Here is a 13,807-nt window from a genome sequence, read left to right as displayed (position 1 = left end):
AGGCCAATGCACTCCAGTCTGGGCAACAGAGTGAGACTCCAACTCAAAAAAAAAGATCTACAAAACTAAGAGTTAGTTTTGTGAAAAGATAAACTAAATTGGCAAATCTTTTGCTGGACAAACTCACAAAAAGGAAAGAAGTCTCAAATATGTAAAATCAGAAATGAAAGAAGAAATATTATAGCTAATTGCATATAAATATGAACGAGAGAGCAAAAGAGACTACTATAAACAATAGTACACCAACAACTTGGATAATTTGGAAGAAAAATGGACAAATTCCTAGACACATACAACCTGCCAGGATTAAATCATGAAGAAATAGAAAGCCTGGAAAGACCAAGAGTTTGTAAGAAGATTGAATTGTAATAAAAAGTTCCTCATCAAAGAAAGACAACATCACAAAGGATTTTGTTTCAACAATGTTCTACCAAATATTGAAAGAAGACTAATACCAATCTTTCTCAAACTCTCCCAAAAAATTGAAAAGGTAAGAATAGTTTCAAACTTATTTTATAAGGCCAGCATTACCCTAATACCAAAGCAAGACAAGGACACTACAAGAAAAGAAAATTATAGGCCAATATCCATAATAAATATAGATGTAAAAATCCACAACAAAATACTGGTAAACCTGATTTTAACAGAATATCTCAAGGTTCATCCACCATGATAAAGTAGGATTTACCTAGGGATACAAAGATGGTTCAAAATTCACAAATCTATAAAATGACACACCACATTAACAGAATGAAAGACAAAAACCATATGACCATCTTATTAGATGCACAAAAATGCATTTGACAAAATTCAACATTCTTTCATGATAAAAATCTCTCAACAAATTAGGCATAGAGGGGATATACCTCAACATAATAAAAGTCATATATGACAAGCCTACAGCTAATATCACACTCAAGGGTAAAAGTTGAGAACTCTTCCTCTAAGGTCAATGAGACAAGGATGCCCACTCTCACCACTGCTATTCAACATACTGCTGAAAGAACTAGCAAGAGTAATGACCCAAGAAAAAGAAATAAAGGCATGTAAATTGGAAAAGAAGTTAAATTGTCCCTGTTTGTAATGACATGATTTTATATATAGAAAACCCTAAAGACTTCACCAAAAAACACTATTAGAACTGATAAACAAATTCGGTAAAATTTCAGGATACAAAATCAAGATCAGTAATGTTTCTATACACTAACAGCAAACTATCCAAAATAAAAAATCAAGAAAGCAATCCCATTTACAGTAGCTATAAAAAAAAAATACTTAGGAATAAATTTAACCAAGGAAGTAAAAGACACATACACTGAAAACTATAAATATTGATGAAAGAAACTGAAGAAAACATAAATAAGTGGAAATATATTTCATGTTCACAGACTGGAATAATTAATATTGTTAAAACTGTCCATATTGCCCAAAGCAATCCACAGATTCAATGCAATTCCTATCAAAATTCCAATGACATTTATATGGAATCACAAAAGACACTGAATACCTAAAGCAATCTTGAGCAAAAAGAACAAAGCTGGAGGCATCACCCTCCCTAACTTTAAAATATACTACACTATACAGTAATCAAAACTGCATGGTACTGGCATAAAAAAAAAATGCACTGATCAACAGAACAGAATAGAAAACCCAAAAATAAACCCACACATTTGCAGTCAATTAAATTTTGACAAAGGTGCCTAGAACATACAATAGGAAAATTATAGTCTTTTCAATAAATGGTGCCCACATGTAGAAGAATGAAAGTAGAATCTCACAACATATATAAAAACCAACACAACATGGATTAAAGACTTAAACATAAGACCTGAAACTGTAAAACTACTAGAAAAAAAGCAAAGGGGAAAAGTGCCATAACATTGATCTAAACAATGATTTTTGGGATATTGATCCCAAAAGCACAGGCAAAAAAATAAACAAATGGACTTGCATCAAACTAAAAGTCTCTGTAGTACAAAAGAATAATCAAGAGAGTATAGAGACAATCTACAAAATGGAAGAAAATATTTGCAAGTCACAGACCTGATAAGGGGCTAATATCCAAAATATATTAGGAACTCAAACAACTCAATAGCAAGTAAACAACCCAAGTGAAAAATGGGCAAAGGACCTAAGTAGACATTTCTCAAAAGAAGACATACAAGTAGCTAACTGGTATATGAAAAAATTCAGAATCATCAATCATCAGTAAAATACAAATTAAAATCACAAGGAGATCACCACATATCTGTTAAAATGGTTTTTATCAAAAAGATAAGAGATAACAAGTACAGTCATGCAATGGACCACATATATGATGGTGGTCCTATAAGAATAAAATATAGCTGAAAATTTCCTATTGTCTAGTGGCAAAGTAGCCATTCTAACATAGTGCGATGCATCACTCAAGTTTTTGTGGTGATGCTGGTGTGAACAAACCTATTGTGCTGCCAGTCACATAAAAGGTATATTGCGAATAATTATGTACAGTATATAACACTTTATAATAACAATAAACCACTAAGTTACTGGTTTACATATTTACTGTACTATACTTTGTATGGTCATTTTAGAGGATACTTTTACTTAATAAAAAAATAAAGTCAACTATAAAACGTTTCATGCAGGTCCTTCAGGAGATAATCCAGAAGAAGGCATTGCTATCACAGGAGATGACAACTCCATGCCCATTATTGTCCCTGAAGATCTTCCTACAGGACAAGATGTGAAGGTAGAAAACAGTGATGTTGATTATTTTGACCCTATGCAAACCTGGGCTAATGTGTGTGTTTGTGTCTTCATTTTTAACAAAGAATTTTAAAAAGTTGTTTTTTTAATTTTTTTTTTTTTTTTTTTTTTTTTGAGTTGGAGTCTCACTCTGTCGCCCAGACTGGAGTGCAGTGGCCGCTCCCGGCCACCGCAGTCTCGACCTGCTGGGCTCCGGCTATCCTTCCGCCTCAGCCTTTCAAGTAGCCGGAATTACAGGCATGTGCTACCACACCCGGCTGATTTTTTGATTATTGTAGAGATGAGGTCTCGCTGCCCAGGCAGGTCTCGAACCCGCGGGCTCAGTTAATCCACTCACCTCAGCTTCCCAAAGGCACGGGATTACAGGCTGAGCCACCGAGCCCAGCTTGTTTTTTTAATTTTTAAATGTTTATAGAGTAAGGATAAAAAGAAAAAAAATTTTGTACATCTGTCCAATGTGTTTGTATTTTTTAGCTAAGCTTTATTACAAGAGTCCAAATGTTTTTTTTAAAAATTTAAAGTTTATAAAATTAAAAAGTTATAAAGCAATAAGCTAACTTATTATCAAAGCAATTTTTTTTTTAAATTTAGTGTTGCCTAGGTGTACAGTGTTTATATGTCTACAGTAGTGCAGAGTAATGCCCTAGGCCTTCACATTCACTTACCACTCTCTCACTGACTCTCCCAAAGCAACTTCCAGTCCTGCAAGCTTCATTCATGGGAAGTGTCCTATACAGGTACACCATTTTTTATCTTTTAGACCGTATTTTTACAGTAACTTTTATATGTTTAGATACACAAATATTTACAATTGTTTTGCAATTACCTAGAAATTATAGCCCGGTAACATGCTGTATAGGTACATAGCCTAGGCACAATAGGCTATACCATATAGTCTAGGTGTATAGTAGGCTATCCCATCCAGGTTTGTGTAAGTACACTCTATGATGTTCACATAATGATGAAATCACCTATTGATATCTTTTTCAGAATGTAGTCCCATAATTAAACAATGCATAACTGTATTGGCTAGAATGTAGAGAAAAGAGAACTCTTGCATGCTATTGGTAAGAATTAGTACAGCCATTATGGAAAACAATATAAAAGTTCCCCCCAAAATTAAAAATAAAATTACTATATGATCCAGCAATCCCACTACTGGGTACATGTCCAAAGGAAATGAAGTCAATATGTCAAAGAGATATCTGCACTCCCATATCCCTTGAAGCATTATTCACAATAGCCAAGATCTGGAATCAACCTAAGTGTCTATCAATAAATGAATCGATAAAGAAATGTGGTATATATACACAATGGAATATACTCAGCCTTATAAAAGAATGAAATCTTATCATTTGAGATAACATGAATGAACCTGGATGACCTTACATTAAGTGAAATAAACCAAGGACAGAAAGTCAAATACTGTATGATCTCACTTATATGTGAAATCTAACATTTTTTTAAAAATTGCACTTATAGAAGCAGAGAGAAAAATTGTGGTTACCAGGGACTGGGGATGTCAGGGAAAGGTGATAGAGAGATGTTGATCAAAGGATATAAAATTTCAGTTAGATAAGTAGAATAAGTTCAAGAGATCTATCGTACAACATGGTAATTATAGTTAATAACAATATGCTGTATTCTTGAAAAGTGCTAAGAGTAGATTTTAAGTGTTCTCACCACAGAAAATAAGTATGTGAGGTAATGAATGTGTTAATTAGCTCTATTTAGCCATATCAAACAAGATAAATATACAATTTATTTACAATTATAATTTTTATTTGTAAACTTAAAAATAAGCTTTTTAAAAATTTAAATCACATTCTAACTATAACTTAAATAAAACACAGACATGATTGTCAATATTATTTGGTTAATTTTATATATGCAGTGAACTTTTACTGAACTATTGCATTAGCCTTACATTTGATGTTTTTCAATCTCTATTCATTAACAATTATAACACACTTATATACACTAAATCTGCATTTGAACAAGTTAATGAAATCTAGCATATCTAAAACTATCCCATATTTTTCCAACGTAATGACCCATGTAATGACTCACATCTATTCTTGTCTATTTCTGCCTTATTGTGTCTATTAATCATGTACATAAGAGAAGCATAAAGATAAAATACACATCTGTATTCTGCACTCCAACACAAGCTGTCAGAGATGTTGCATAGAGAATTCCTACAGTTAGTGGAGAAAAAAGTAGATAAGCCCGCAAGTCCCTTCTAAGTCTTAGATTCCATGACTCTGCAATTATTTATCAGTTCAAAATCAGAAAAAAAAGCTTACATTTTAGATTACAAACATGTCCCCAATTTTTTAACCTTTGCCATATAACTCAAGCCTCCTTTCACTCTGCCTGTGGACTCAACCATTTGACTTGCTCTGGCCCAGGGAACATCATCATATGATACAAGCAAAGGCTTGAAACAGGCTTATAATGTATGGCTTGCTCTTTTGTGTGTGTGTGGCTGCCATTATCATGAGAACATGCCTGCACTAGCCTGCTGGAAGATGAGAGACGTGAAAGAAAACGAAATCTTCCCAGTTTCTCCAGCCAAAACAACCAACAACCCTCCAGCCATGTGAGTGAGTCTACCCAACATCAGCACAGTATGCTAGCCTAGCTCCCTGACATGTGAGTCACAGATATTTGTCATTGTATGCCACTGAGATTTTGAGGTGAGATTGTTATGCAGCAAAAATGAACTAAATACGAGTTCTAACTTCCAAGCAGATATTCCCTTAGTTAGAAAAACAGAGTTCTTGATTCTCAAACTATTCAAAGTTTTACACTTCTACTTTTCAGTTGTATTTGTTTATTCTATTAATTCATTATATTAATTTATGCTCTCTATTGACTCCCTATTATACACAGGCACTGATCTAAGTGCTTGCATTATATCAGTTAACAAAAAATGCCAACCTGCTTTCATTGGTTGTGAGCTCCCTTCTGGAGCTTACATTCTAGCAATGGAGACAGACATCATGTCAGCAACATAATTTAAGAATTAATTATATGGTACAGTGGAGGATGAAAATGTTAGAGAAAAATAGGGAACTCAAATATACCAAAAAGAAAAACACAAACGGACCTATTAAAAAGTGGGCACAAGATATAAATAGACACTTCTCAAAAGAAGACACACAAGTAGGCAACAGATACATGAAAAAATGCTCAGACTCATCAATCAGCAAAGAAGTGCAAATTAAAAACCACACTGAGATACTACCTAACTCCAGTCAGGATGGTCATCATCAATAACACAAAAAAACAACAGATGCAGGGAAAAGAGAACATTTCTACACTGTTGGTAGGAGTGTAAACTAGTACAACCTCTATGGAAAACAGTGTGACAATTCCTAAAAGATCTAAAAATCAACCTTCCATATGACCCAGCAATCCCCCTTATAAGAATATACCCAAAGGAACTCAAATCACTCTATGAAAAAGATAGCTGCACATGCATATTTATTGCAGCTTTATTTACAATAGCAAAAACATGGACCCAATCCTGCTGCCCACTGAAAGTGGACTGGATTTTTAAAAATATGGTACATATACACGATAGAACATTATACAACCATAAAGAAGGATAGACATGTGGACTTCGCGGCAACTTTGGATGGACTTAGAGGCTATAATACTCAGTGATCTATCACAGAAACAAAGAACTGAGTACCACATGTTCTCACTCAAAAGCAATTATCATAATACTATAAGAAAGGAATTGGCAGTAGTGGGAAACTGCCAGGGAAGGGAGGGGAGGGCACACCTCATCAACAAGGGAACATGATCTCAAACCAGGTGAAGTGTGAACCAAAGGGAGGCCCAAACTTTACCTGTATAATGACCATTTGTATACCTAACCCTGAAATGTAACCCACGACTTTAAAATAAAAATATAAAAAGAAAAATAACGGAGTAGAGCAGGGCTGGGGTATAAGGACACTGAGAGTACAGTGGGATGGGGGAAGCAAACTATTAGAATGTTTAGAGTAAGCCACACTGATAGCAAGATATAGAGCAAAGAGCTTGAGGGAGGCGATAGAGAGAGGGGGAACAGCTAGAGTAAATATTCTAAGATAGAAGTTGGCCTCACATGTAGGAATGCCCACATGGCTACGGTGAAGTGGCCGAGAGAGGGGAATAGGAGAGATGGTAGAAGAAGGGAAGAAGAGAAGAGGTAGATAATGTAGGGTCTCAGGGTCACCAGATTGATGTTGACTAAGTGAAAAAGGAAACCACACAAAGTTTTGAGAAGAGAAGTGGTGCAATCTGATTTACATCTGAAATGTATCTGTAGAGAGAACTGGCTACAGGGAAAGAAGGAAGCAGGAAGGGCTTCAGCAATAATCCAGGCACAAGATGATGGTGTTTCTGACTAAACTGACAATAATAAAAGTGGGAAGAATAGGTCAGATTCTGAAAATATTTGAAGGTAGAGCCATCATAATTTCTTGGATGTGAGGTATAAAAGGAAGAGAGAGATCAAGGATGACTCACGTTTTTTGGCCTAAGCAATTCAAAATATGGAGTTATTAGCGAAGATGAGGAAGATTGCAGATTAAGCCTTGTTGAGGGAACATACCACAGACTCGGGTATTAGTTAATCGAGTTTGAAGCATTTTAATTATTTTGACACCCATGTAAAGAAGATACATGAGTAGTTGCATTTACAAGTCAGTGACTTGGGAGCGGGTTTGGACTGAAGATATGAATTTGGGAGTAATCCACAGATAGATGATATTTAAAGCCATGGGAAAGACTAGATGATATTGCCAAGGACTTGAGTAAAAGACAGGGAAGAAAAGAGGTCTCTGAACTAACTCCTGGGCCACTCTAACATTAAGAGCTCAAGAGAAAGAGGAGAAACATGCAAAGAAGACCTACAAGTTACCAAGGTGGTAGAAGGAAAATTAAGAAAGTGAATTGTCCTGAAGCTAAGGGAAAAAACTATATTAAGGAAGAGAGAATTATCCACCGGGTCAATGCTGATAATTGGTCAAGAAGATGAGTACTGAGAATTGACAGTTGAAGTTAGCAACATGGAGTTCACTGGTGATCTTGACAAAAATCATTTTGCTGGAGTAGTCATTAGGGCACAAATTCTACCATACTCTCCGAATCCCTAAGAAAGTTGCTCAATCTATGTGAAGATCTCTGGAGGTGGCACAGTCTTTACAGGGATCATTGTGCTGCCTCCCCTCAGCCTTCCCCCAACTGAACTGACAGCCACATGACCTGCCTTCATCTCTACTCGGCGACGGAGGGCACTACATATCAGGACATGTCTCTCATTTTTACCAAATTTGGAGAGAAAAACTACTTAGTCATCTCATTGCTTTCACCCATGCTAAAACAATAGACATGTAAATTTCCTTTCTCCTTGGAATTGCTTGACAATAATCCCTCTATCTTGGTTTCTCACTCATCATATAATCTGACACCAGTATGGTTATCATCCACCTGCTTTTTTCTTCAAACTCTACAATCTAGAACTCATCCTGACACATTCCACACTCCTGCTACTACCACTGTCACCACTACTAAAGCAGAAATAGAAATCTATCTGTAGGTGGGCTATGAACCTCTTAGGTCAAATTCCCTTAGTTCCCCAGGTCAACAGATAAATCACTGTTATCTGGCATCTGGAAAAATAGAGTAAGGTAGTTTATTTTACTCTTGATTTCTTTTCTCTGCAGTATGTGTTTGTGTGTATTAACTTAATTATATGCTACCATATTTTTTATCAATTTTTTTTATGCTGAATGTGAGTGGTAGCATGGAGTAACATAGTAAAGAGATGTGCTGGAAAAAGAACAAACTCTGAGACTAGAATCTAAGATTCCAGGCTCAATTCATTTGCTAGGTAGTTCAAAGATTTTAAGCATATCACGCATCTTTCAGGGCCTTGATTTTCTTATCTAGCAGATGAAAAAGTTAGATTTGATTGGTGGTTTGCCAACTGTGTGTTCCTGGATCTTCAGGGTCCCAAGAAGTTTCTCATGACCTCCACATTGAGTGAAGAGAGGCTATGGCAAATCAGATTTATCTGTTTCATAGACGAGTATCTATTTTTACATGCAGAAAAAGAGTCTGATTGCTTTAAAATGCTGCAAAACATTGAACTCTTTCTCTTTAAGGTCCATATATGATTCAACTACTTGATTCAAATATTTCTTTGTTTGCAAATGAAAAATGATAACATGATAAAGTTTTGAATAAATTAAATACCTATGATAGGAATTAATAAAATGTGTTTTTAGTATCATATAGGTTGCTGCTTAAAACAACCAGAATCTCTTTCACAAAGAACAAATAACTTTCCTTTAACAACTTTCTGAAATCAAATCCTAAACATGAACATTCCAACCTGCTTTCTGAAAAAAAAACTTAAACTCACATGTAGCTACAATTATTTTGCAATTATTGGGCAATCCCAAGAAAGTACTATCTATGTTCTTAATTTATTAATTTGCATTATTTGCATTATTTGCATCATTTACATTAATAATTGGTTATTTACTTTTAGTAAAAGATAGCCAACATAGGATTAAAGAAAATTCCAATCCCAATTCCTTCAGTGACAGTGCGTCTCATCATTAAAGTAAATTATAGTAACTCATGGTGATAAATATTAAAACTTAAGCAACAAGGAAATATTTTGTTTTCTAGTTATTCATTGGGTTTCTGAGTTATTCTGGACACATATGTATATTATCCTATACATATATTAGTAGAATGTTATTTTCTCACTTTAAAATTGTAACATTGATTTTTTGATTTATTTTGGAATATTTCTAAAAAATAAATTGCAACATTGACATAAAAATAAATAAAGACAAGTTGACAATTACTGCTTGTCTCAATTTTCTTCTTAATGTGTGGGAAACACAACCAGCATGGTCATTTCAAGAGTCCTGCACATCAATTAATTTATGTGTGTCAATTTCCTCTTCTGCAAAATTTAAACCTTGCCTCAGACATGCCTCTGAGTTTATTGCAAGGAAAGAACTTTCACAAATTTATGTAAATCTCTAGCATTATAAAATGATAAGCAACAAATTTCACTCATCTTGCAGCTACACTCAGCATAGACAAGAAAGAAAAAAAAAACAGCATACGTGTCCGAGCCAAGTTTTTATTCTCCACAAAGGAATTAGATATTTATACTCTGTAGAAGTGATGAAATTGTCATTCTCATTCTTTCAACTAAAAAAAATAGCAGAGCTCAGACATGATAAAGTTTTGAACTAAGGAATTGTTTTTAAGACAGAAAAGATATGTAATAGCCAACACTTGTGTGGCACTTTAAATATGTAAAGTATTTTCACATCTCATGATTTGTGATCTTCAAGACAAACTCATTGAGTAGAAATTATCATAAAAGTGACTTCAATGATGTTGTTTAGCAAGTCTGAGGAGGAGCCAGTATCGGAACTAAAGATTTCACTTCTTAAATCCTCCCTTTCCCATCAAACTAAGCTGGAATGCCAAATTCGTGGGAAACAATATACACCTTAGAAATCAGATGATCTGAGTAACAGTCTGGGTTGGACTAAGCTAAAGCTCTGGAGTCTCATTGTGATTTTTTTATTACTTGAGCCATTGTCCAACCGAGGCAGTCTCAACCTGTCCTCTGGATTTTTATTTGCCGCTTCACACACAACTGCTCTCTTTCTATGAGAATATTAATGAAGAGACTGGGGTCTGTTCATATTTGCTTTATCTCTGATGGCTCACATATAAGAAACTTAAACAAATAACTATTTAAATGAATTGAATCCATTCATTCAGGCAAAAAAAATTTTGGACACCTACTATGAAACTTTTCCAGGGTGAGATCAATACATGAGACACAGAGAGCCCCTGCCATCATGGAGTTTATGGACTACAGAGACAGACAGACATTGAACATAAGAGTTATGAGAGCTCAGAGAAGAGTTGTTGACTACAAAAGCTATAACACAAATTTTCCAGTCCCTTGATCTTGAACTTTTAGCCTCCATAGCTGTGAGGGACCAGGGAAGACTTCACTCTTGAAGAGATCTGTAATCTACAACCTAAGGTTGAAGGGGAAAGAGGTAAATGAAGAGGAAAAAACAACATAGGTAGAGAGACCAACACTAAGATGGCAAAGCGCATCCCTTGGAGTGCATCTGAACTCCTGCATCTTATTGAATTGGCGTGGTTCAGAACCAAATCTTATAATGATGCTGGGATGTTCAGGGGAGGGAAGCATTATAACAGATTAAAATTGTTACTTCATATAGATAAGCCATGCATTTCTTTTCAGATCTCTAGAATACATCTTGAGTCAATGGATTCAGTCTTGCACGAAAAGTAGAAATCAGATATGTGATTTTATTTTATCTGAAACTAAATTTTTGATTTCCTAGGTAGAGATTCAATATCCTAATTAGTAATTAGCCTGGATTGTTGTAAAACCTGTTGGAAAATGTTGTAAGGACTTATTCAGTCCCAGCTGTTCTTTACACTATAAATTTTATAGTTAGTTATCGTTTTACTTCCAATTGTAAATGAAGTCTTTATTCAGTGGGATTTTCAAGAAATTGTTACAGAAGGTATTCTGAGGTCATGTGTGGTATCTCATGTTGCAGAAATACAATAAATGGATTGCTTTACGGCAAGCACTTTTTACATATAATTAGAATGAGATGTTCTCACAGGCTATAGTTTTGTGAAAGTTTAACTTAATACAATGTGCATAAATAAACTGCCAGAAAGCTACATGTTTTTATTATATGTAGAGAGATATGCAAAAATCATTAAGTAATCTCTATGAGATACTGTTATGTACCAAATTGTGTACCCCTAAAATTCATATGTTGAAACCCTAACTCCCTGGACCTTAGAATTTGACTTTACTTGGAGACAGGATCTTTAATGAGGTCTTTAAGATTAAATGGGGTCTAAGGGTAGGGCCCTAAACTGACATGAGAGATGTCATTATAAGAATAGGACTCGTTCTACATGCACAGGGAAAAGGCCATCTGAGGTTATAGAGAGAAGGCAGCCGTCGCAAGCCAAAGACAGAGACCTCAGGAGAAATGAAACTCGCCAACACCTTGTTCTTAGATTTCCATCCTCCAGAACTGTGGGAAAATTCGTTTATGTTACTTAAGCCACCCAGTCTGTGGTTTTTGTTATGGTAGTGTGTTATAAGCTGAAGTGTCTCCACAAAATTTGTATGTTGCAACCCTAACACCCAATATGTCTATATTTGGAGATAGGTTCATTATGGAGGTAGTTGAGGTTGAATGAGGTCATAAGGGTTAAACTCTAATCCAAAAAGACTGGTATCCTTATAAAAGAGGAAGAGACACCAGGAGTGCTTGGACACAGAGAAAGGGCCACATGAGGACACAAAAAAAAGATGGCTATCTACAAGCCTGAGAGAGAAGTTTCACAGAACCAATTTTCCTTGATATTGGACTTACAGCCTCAAGAGCTGTGAGAAAATTAATTCCTGTTGTTTAAGTCACCCAGTCTGTGGTAGTTCATTATGGCAGCCCTAGAAAACTAATATACAAATTTGATAGTCATAAATATCATAAATATGCATGTACAAGTATATGCATGCATGCATGCATGCACAGACTGCTGTGTACAAATTATCAAGATTCTTATTTGAAAACAGTAGGGAGACTTTTATTTTGCCTTTGCATATTAGAATGTCTGTTAGATTATAAATAAGTATACATAATTTATATTAATGCAGCCAGACTGTATCTGGATATTAATTAGAATAAAACAGAATTGTATGAAGTGAGGTCAATGTATGGGTACTCTCAAATTTGTTTTTAAAATGTTTTGGACATATTCACAGGTTGATTATTCAGTTTTCAGAAAGAATGTAAGAGCCTGTGCTCAACCTACCTACAATCATCAAAGAAGAATATTAAACTTGAACTCCACTGTTTCAAATTAAGTTTTTCTCATATAGCTGTTATATTTCTGTCATTTATCAAGTTACCTTAAGAAGTTTTTTGTGAGTTTAATTAAGCCTGACTAATTCTCCAACAGCACAAAGAAAGATGAATTCCTTAAATATTTAATCCATTTATGACTCAAAGTGTCATTTTGTGAACATAACTATTAAATTCTTGGAATTAATTATCTTTTGAATTAAAGTTGCTTTTTCAGACATTCAAAACCTAAAGTCACAGTCCCAGATCACACAATGCGTAAATTCAACATTTCATCTTTCACCAAGAGAATTTATTCCAAATGCTGAATTCCAAATCTCAACTATGAAAACTAAGGAAACTTTTACTGTAAACTTGCTAACACTCAACCATGCCTTCTTTGTGATCTCCATTCTTGGTCTTTCCTTTCCTTCCTTCTTCGTCGAAATATTAATGAACTAAAAGTTAGCTATTTTAGCCAGGTGCACTGTCTCACACCATGCTGAGGCAAGAGGACTGCCTGAGCCCAGGGATTCGAGACCAGCCTGGGCAACTTGGCAAGACCTTGTCTCTACAAAAAAAAAAAAAAGAATTAGCCAGGTGTGGTGGCTTATGCCCGTAGTTCCAGATACTTGGAAGGCAGAGGTGGAAGAATGGCCTGAGTCCAGCAGGTCGAGGCTGAGGTAGCCGTAATCACTGCACTCCAGCCTGGGCAACAGAGTGAGACTCCAACTAAAAAAAAAAAAAGTTAGCTATTTACAAAATCACTATTCTTTTTCACTGAAACTTTGTTCTCCTAAAGTCATCCCAAGTTTCTCCCCCTTCAGAAAGTTTTTCTCCATTACGATCAGCAGGCAGCATAATCATTGGTCTTTCCCTTTCTGGCATCATTCTGAAACACTACATGTATCCATGACTTTACTTACACATTTTCTATTTTTTCTCTCCCACGACCGAAGGGTAACCAAAACTAGACGCAATGTTCCTCAAGATGAGACTCTTAAGAATACAATGAGCCGGGCTCGGGGGCTCAGCCTGTAATCCCGCGCCTTTGGGAGGCTGAGGTGAGTGGATTGCCTGAGCGCGCGGGTTTGAGACCCGCCTGGACA

General features: G+C 35.4%; 1 protein-coding gene across 2 annotated transcripts in view; it reads right to left on the bottom strand.

The window, feature by feature from the left end:
- ESR1 (estrogen receptor 1) overlaps nt 1-13,807 on the bottom strand; it is a 368,696-nt gene that overhangs the window by 177,822 nt on the left and 177,067 nt on the right. The window lies entirely within an intron of this gene.

This window comes from Carlito syrichta, unplaced genomic scaffold, assembly GCF_000164805.1.
Source record: "Carlito syrichta isolate Samal-C Ts95f unplaced genomic scaffold, Tarsius_syrichta-2.0.1 Scaffold308114, whole genome shotgun sequence".
NCBI classification, from domain to species: Eukaryota; Metazoa; Chordata; class Mammalia; order Primates; family Tarsiidae; genus Carlito; species Carlito syrichta.
This window is presented reverse-complemented; position numbering and strand designations above follow the sequence as displayed.